This window comes from Citrus sinensis, chromosome 4 (assembly GCF_022201045.2).
Source record: "Citrus sinensis cultivar Valencia sweet orange chromosome 4, DVS_A1.0, whole genome shotgun sequence".
NCBI lineage: Eukaryota > Viridiplantae > Streptophyta > Magnoliopsida > Sapindales > Rutaceae > Citrus > Citrus sinensis.
Window position 1 is genome coordinate 14,886,835 of NC_068559.1, and position 8,161 is coordinate 14,894,995.

The following is an 8,161-nucleotide window of genomic DNA, read 5'->3' on the forward strand; positions in this document are numbered from 1 at the left end:
AATAAATAATTAACTTTGATTATATTTCAACTTACCTGTGGGTCTGTGAAGAAAGTGCAAATTCTCTACATGTAATGAATCCAAAAAATATAAGGTTGTCATGGGCACTACTTTCCTATCCAGCCCATGCAAATGTAAAAGACATTAAAATCACAGGTAGCCATAACGTTTTGAGTAGAAATCCATTTTCTTCCAATATATGGTATTTGCTAAGGGTGGGCAATAGTCGGTTCGGTTCAGTTCAGGTCTCGAACCGAACCAAAACCAATTGGTTTAGATTGTGAACTGAACTCAAACCGAATTTAGGAACCGAACCGGTTCGGTTCGGATTTTTCATTTTCTTGATTTTACAAATTTGCCCTAATATTATCAGATTTTATACTTTCCACCTAATTTAACTTAATTTTACAGTTTGCACTCCCATTAACTACCAAGTACCAAACTACACTCTACGCACATATTAATAACACTATATATGAATAAACAAGTATAAAACTGTTAAATCAAAAGCAAAATATTCGTAATTCATAAACACACTTAAACTTAAAAGTTTACTACAAATTATAAGTCCACGGCAACCAAAGAAAAAAGGTCCATAATAGTACATCAATATTCCATAGAACTCAACCATAACACAAGACATAACTACATCCACCGCAACATACAAGCCATAGCTACATCCACCGCAACAAATAGGCCCCAAACAAGCCACAACTACATCCACCATCCACCATCCATATCACCTAAATCAAAATTCAAAGTGAGCCAAAGCGAATAATTAAACTAACTAAAATGAAGTGATATTTAATAACAAATAAATACATATCAATTTATTACCTAAAAATTATTTATGTTGACCTGCAGTTTTCATTTTGATCTTCCAAGTTGGTTGGCCGTTGTTGATTTACGAAATTCTACATTAAAAAATAATAACAAATTGAATAAGGTTACTTAAAAAATAAATTAAAATTAAACAAATTGTATAATGTCATAATTCTTTAAAAGTAAACTTAAATTAAAATTAAACAAAATATACATTCTGCAAGCTGATCCATAACTTATTTAAGTCTGCTGTTGGATCCACAAAAAATTCTAAAGGCGGACTCAGAGGCAACAGTAGACACCGGAATAGCAAGCACAGCCCTTGCTATACATGACAAAATTGGATAATTGGCACTATTCACGGTAACCAATTTTGTAATAATACCAGTGCCTCAACTATGTCCGAAGTCAAAGAACTTCTATATTGATCTAGAATACGACCTTCAGTATTAAAGGCAGACTCAGAGGCAACAGTAGACATCGGAATAGCAAGAACATCCCTTGCTATACGTGACAAAATTGGATAATTGGCACTATTCACCCTCCACCATAACAAAATATCGAATTTAGTGCCCAAATTACCTTTTGCAATTTTTTCCGTCTTCTCCATCAAGTAAAGATCCAACTCATTTGACAATTCCGGGCTACCTTCACTAACCGCAACCGCCTTACTAAATTCGGAGAAAGAGTCCTCAATCATAACATCATCATCACCACCCAAATCCCAAAAATTCGAACCACTTCCAATTCTAATAGCTAAAATTTGGCTTCCACTTGTACTTCCACTTGCACTTTCACTTGCACTCCCACTACCACCCGGTTTATATTGTGCATTGTAAGACTCATAAAGCTTAGTCAACAAATCTTTCACCATTTCCTTCATCTCAATACATTTGGCACTATCCTTGCCATATAATTTCTCAAAACAATGTGTTGCGAATTTCATTTTTCCGCGTGGATCCAGTACAGAAGCAACAATCAACATTTTATTTATCTTGAAACAGCCCACCCAATACTTATCAAATTTCTCCTTCATTTTAATAGCCATCAAACCCAAAAGGCTATCATTACTAGCGGACAACGATTCCAAAGATTATTTAATTTGACATATCAAATTGTGACAAGTGTTCGATGTCACCTAAAAGAAAAAAAACAATGTTAATAAAGCTAAAATAAATTCTTATCATATATCAAAATTCAAAAGCATAATAAAGATGTGATATTACCTTTAAAGAAGAAGAAAATTGCAAAGTCGCATCATAAAAGGTCTTTAGAAATTTAACTATACAACGAGCACTCTCACAATCATTGTACAGTGGTGGCCCCTCCCTTTTTCTTCTTCCCACCCTCTTTTTCATTGAAATAAGTATCATAAAGCTTATCTTCAAATTTCATCTGATCCAATGTCGGCTTAAATTTCAATGCTGTACTCAACATGGAATATGTAGAATTCCATCGAGTAGGGCAATACAAAATCACACTTCCTCGGGAATTAATCTTCTCTTGTTGCACACGAATTTGAAATGCTTGCATCCTGGCGGTGGAAGACCTCACATACTTCACAGCATTCCGAACACTAACTATATTCGGCTCCAATTCCTTCAACCCTTCAGTAACAATCAAATTTAATATGTCCGCACAACAACGAACATGCAAATAATCCCCATTCAACACTAAGAGCACCCCTATTTGGACTTGCATTGTCAACCGTTACAGCACACACTCGCTCTATGCCCCAGTCAATTAAATATTTTTCAATTTGCTTACCAATTGTCTTCGATGAATGATCATTAACCGTGTTGAAGCTAATAATCTTTGTATGTAAGTTTCAATCATTGTCAATAAAGTGAGTTATGATGACCATGTAGCTAACCGTCGTAATGGAAGTCCAAATATCAGTAGTCAAAGATACTCTCTGCTTATTCCCAACCAATAAGCTCTTCAACTTAGCCTTTTCCTCGACATACATATCAAGAGTATCCCTAGTAATGGTTCTTCGTGATGGAAGAAGATATTTAGGAGCCGTCACGCTGCAAAAATGCTTAAAACCCGAATTCTCTACATCATCAAGAACAATCATCTTCACAGTTGCTCGTCTGCAAGCATCCTAACTAAAACCTCTTATTCCAATTTCATCACTACCGACATCTTGAGTTAAAGTCGTTTGATCTTTCTGAAGGTCCTTGTACTTTTGACAGCTTTCTTGGTAATGAGTCCTCAAAGTGCTAGTCTTGTACCTTGCCGAGCCACACTCAAATTCATTACCGCAGTAGTTGCATTTGCACTTCTTATCATTATCTGGAAATCTAGTGATATGTTGCCACATTGTTGATCTTGGAGCCATTTGTTTCCTTGGTAGTGGCGGTTTGGATGACGAAGACCTTTTCCTTTTGTTTCCGCTGGTGACAATTGTTGGCGAATCATTTTCACTATCATCAACTTCAACTTCACGCTCAAGATCATCAGCTACACAATCGAGGTTTTCTTGAACTCTTGAATAATCAGACATCTACAATGAATAAAACAAAAATAAATAAGTAATATTGTTTTATTAACAAGTTATTGAAATAAAAAAGATCCATTAAATTTAATTTAACTACTAGCCAACATATCATAATTTACTTCCAATAATTGTTAATTTAATTTAAAATATCCATGCCAAAAAGATCAATTTAATTTAATTTAACTACTAGCCAACATATCATAATTTAATTTAATTTAACAAATTAGGCCAACATATCATAATTTACTTCCAAAAAGATCATAATTTAACTACTAGCCAACATATCATAATTTACTTCCAATAATTGTTAATTTAATTTAAAATGTCCATACCAAAAAGATCAATTAAATTTAATTTAACTACTAGCCAACATATCATAATTTAATTTAATTTAATTTAACAAATTAAGCCAACATATCATAATTTAGTTCCAATAATTGTTAATTCAATTTAAAATATCCATGCAAAAAAGATCAATTAAATTTAAATTAACTACTAACTAACAAATCATAATTTAATTTAACAACTTAGGCCAACATATCATAATTTACTTCCTATAATTATTAATTTAATTTAAAATGTCCATGCCAATTTGCCAATATCAAATTGCAACCTCATGAAGCTAATTGAGTCATTAATCATTATGCCAAATAAGTTAAATAATAAATATTATTTCCAATGTTTCATTGATAGAAGCATTATGCATTTGTCTATTTTTAAATTTTCAATTCTCGGCCGCAATATACAATACAACATTACAACCATTTCACTGCCACAACTCATAAGCCTTCATTGCCGCAATATACAATACAACATTACCCACCATTTTTAACTCCACCAACAAGTATATTATATATATATATCAATAGTCCACAAAATCAAATAATCAATCCCTAAGACAGTAACAGTAACAGAAACTAAAGAGTATAAACACTTTGTACGGGCCATGGCATAAATTAAAATAAAAAAAAAATATGTAGGCTGTAGCACCAAAGATGACCGCATGTGAGGGGCTAACGATGGCGTCACCGTTCTTGAGGGGAGGGGTTGTGTCGTTGTTAAGGGGTTGTGCTAGGAAGTTGGCACGCGAGGAAGAAAGGGGCTGTGCTAGGCGTTGTGCACGCGAGGAAGAGAGGAGTTGAGCTTACGTGAGGGAGAGACGCTCACGAGGAAGAAGCCGAGAGGGGCTGAGCTAAAGTTCTACGCCATGTGGAGAGGGAGAAACGTGCGGCAGAGAGGGAGGCGATGGGTTGCAATTGAAAGTTAGGGATTTGAGAGATTTGTTTTTGGTTTATATATTTTCAATAAATAAATTATTTATAATTAAATCAAACGGAACTGAACAAAAACCAATCGATTCCTTAGTTTTATAACCATTCGGTTTTTGTTCATAGAACCGAACCGAATTTTTTAAGTTCGGTTTGGTTCGGTTGGGCAAAAACCGAAGCGTTTGCCCACCTCTAGTATTTGCTTTGAAGTAAGCATCACTACTGGTACATGTGTCCCATCAATTACCCCAATACAATTTTTAAAATAAGGCCACTATCGTTCATCATCTCTAATTTTCTTGGAAATTCTTCTAAACTACGAGTTTGATGGTTATAAAATATCAACAGCCATATGACAAATAGAATCTAATACTATTCTAAACTACTTTGATACATTTTCACCAGAATGTTGAAATCTTTTCTTAACCATTCTGTTCCCAAATGCATGGCCTAATGTAATAAAAAACACAGCTACTGACTCAATTATAGGCACATTCTTGCCTCGTTTAAGGCCAAATGACTTATTTAATACTTCACATAATTTCATAAATACATATTTTTCAATTTTTAAATTATTGGCAACATCTATGTTAATGTCCATTTAACACTTTTAAGACCAATGAATATCTTGTATGAGATGGGGTTCTACATGGTTCCTTTAAGTTATACTTAACAAAATGATTTACATACAATGTAACTCCAATTTGTACCATTGTTAACAATTTGTATTCATGATTAGCACTTGCAGCAATGTAATTTTGCTCAATATCATCATCATTTTTTGAAGATTCCATATTTGTACATGCACACATGATAAAGATTATCATAATTTGCAATAAAAAAAAGCAATCAATAACAAAAATTCATAATAACCATGTCATAATTGATAACTAAATAAAATATACATACACATGTGTCAATTTTTTCCAAAATAACAAAATATAAGCTAAACTAAAATAACAACATCTCCAATTTGATAACAATATATATAATTAAAGCTAGAAGAACTACTTCATGTACTTCAATCACTCAATTTGAACGCCAGGTTCCTTCCTTTAGTGCAATATACGTCTCCATATTTTCCTTCCTTAGAAAAAATTTATTGGCCAGCATAAATAGGTCATTTTTTACCTCCATTACAGGCAAACTATGTAATATATCCATTACTTCTCCAATCCTGCAACCATTTTCATCAATTCTAATAGCTAAAGATGGCCTAGTCTCCATTGTGTTACATAAGTGATCCAATTGTTTCTTCAATCTAATTGCAGCTCCATCTCACTTTTTAATTGACAACTTTCTTTTCCTTCCATTATCTAGTGTAGGTGCTACAAGAGTACCATTGTAAGTGTGAATCTCAATATCCTCATGCCCATTAAAGTTATTTGGTTCATTGATATTCTCCTTCTGGAAATTGTTATAATCTTCTCCAAAAACATGTTCCCTAGATGGTACACCGTCACCATCATTTGGTACAAACCCCATAGATGGTGCTGTTGGGAAAATATGCTCTTTAAAAGCATATATATTTATTTAATTGTAATAAATTATTTTTCTGATTAATAAAATAAATAAGGTATTTTATTCAAATATCTTAATTGCATTAATACTTGTATTAAAGTCCATTTAATCATATTATATATATTTATGTGATCACCATGTGGATTCACAGAAAACATAAATACAAGTTATCTTATGATTAAATAAATTTAGTTCGCAGTTGATAAATAAAGTTGGGCACTTTATTTAGGTATAGACTGTAATAAATTCATTGAATGATTTGTCTTAATCATGTATGAATTTATTGATGTAGTACGACTACATTGAACAGGATCACATATGAGATTTAATTAACTTTGTAATAACTGTCAGACTTATTAAATCTCATAGGCGTTGATTTTACTGTAATCTTAATCTTGAGTTAATTATGATTTCATGATTGTAATTGTTATTCCATTTGAGTTACCAATGGGCACGACACATCCTTGTGGTCAAGATTACCCGGTATCTTGGTGGGAGCAATTATGAGTATTGGAGTTATAGATTAACAATATAGAATTTGTACAACACATCTCTTGATGGGTTTTCGGCACTTGATCATAGAATTCTCTGGCCAGAGTGTGTCAACATATTTAGTATGTTGAAAATGATCATTAGAGAAAACCAGTAAGGATCAAGGAATAAGATGTTATTAAATTGATTGGATAGTTGAGATATCAATTTAATTAACGATGTGGTACAAAGGATTGTGCAGTAAAGAAATCAATGTGGCTTGGGATGAATTATTATTCGAGCATACAATTATGGAAGTCAGTTCCAATCTTTTAGTGGAGTAGATTTGGAATTAAATAATTGGACTAGTTTAATTACAGGCCTAATTATTGTAGCCACTATTGTATGTTCCCAAATGATCCCCGGGTTAGCTCATTTAATTGACTGCACCACTACTGGACTAATAAGTAAGATAACTAGCTATTTGGGTCAAAAGCCTAAATATATCATTTAGTGGGAGGCTCTATTTAATTAGCTTTTGTATAAGGGGCCTTATGTTATTTTACAAGGTGGGTCCCCTATTGAAAAAGAAAATAACGTGAGTTTTATTTAGGGCATTATTTGGAGCCTAGGATTTTCACTAAAAGGTGATATAAAATGCTTATTTTCTCTAAAGAAAAAGGGTGAAGCCACTTTATACAGATCAGAGAAAAAGATTTTTCTCTCCATTGTTGAGAGAAAAATTTTCTCGTGCTAGTTGCTTTGGTAGTGATAAAGGCGCCCACACGTCAAGTACAGATTGAACCTGAGTCATAACTTGGAAGATCATTGGTGACAGTTCGTGATCTAATACGTGTGGTGGTGACGGATCGTGATCTAACAGGAGTGGTGGTGGCGGATCGTGATCTAGGAGCGTAAATCACTTCAGCGGAAAAAGCCAACTCGGATTTTCAAGGTACGATTTCTAGCATACGAATTCTTATATATTATATGAGAGCGATCTTCAAAAGGTTTTATAAAAAAAATTTAAAACCAGATTTTTCCCCAACAGGTGCCCATGCTCTTTCTCCTATAGCTAGGGATGGCAAAATTCGGGTCCGGGTCCGGGTTTAGCCTTTTCGGTTCCGGACCCAGATGCCATTTTCTTCTCCCGGACCCTGATTTTAACCCCGATTTTTTCACCCGGGTCCGGGGTCGGGTTCAACCCGAAAAAATCTGGGTTTCTAGATTCTGGGTTTGGAACCCGGATGGGCACCATTTTTAGGCTTGTTTCAGAATGTAAAAACAGAGGGAAGGCATTGAGTGTTCAACTTGAAACTTTTTTCCATCCTTGATTGCTTCAATTTGAAAATAAGAATAATATTTAAATCAAACATAAGAAATTGATTAAAGAATATAACAAAACAATGAAGCAAAAGTACAAAACAAGACCCAAATTTTGTGATTGTCAACTTGTCATCATCAAACAAAAGCTAAACTAATAGCAAAATAGAACACAAATGGCGACAAGGAATGAAAATCCAGTAAATTTGTACAGTTGGTCATTGCTTCGTCTACTTCCGTGAATCTCAATTGG

General features: G+C 33.6%; 1 long non-coding RNA gene across 3 annotated transcripts; it reads right to left on the minus strand.

Moving 5' to 3' along the window:
- Positions 1-488: 488 nt before the first annotated feature.
- LOC102631493 (uncharacterized) lies at positions 489-4,697 on the minus strand. 3 transcript variants are annotated; one of them, XR_371385.4, is made up of 5 exons: positions 4,316-4,697; positions 2,049-3,331; positions 1,405-1,960; positions 838-914; positions 489-743 (listed from the first exon to the last, which is right to left on the minus strand). It is a non-coding gene; the product is annotated as an uncharacterized LOC102631493 (long non-coding RNA). The 3 variants fall into 3 exon arrangements; XR_008053977.1 differs by having other exon boundaries at positions 490-743; positions 1,037-1,960; positions 2,049-4,693; XR_008053976.1 differs by having other exon boundaries at positions 492-743; positions 2,049-4,689.
- Between the last annotated feature and the right edge of the window lie 3,464 nt (positions 4,698-8,161).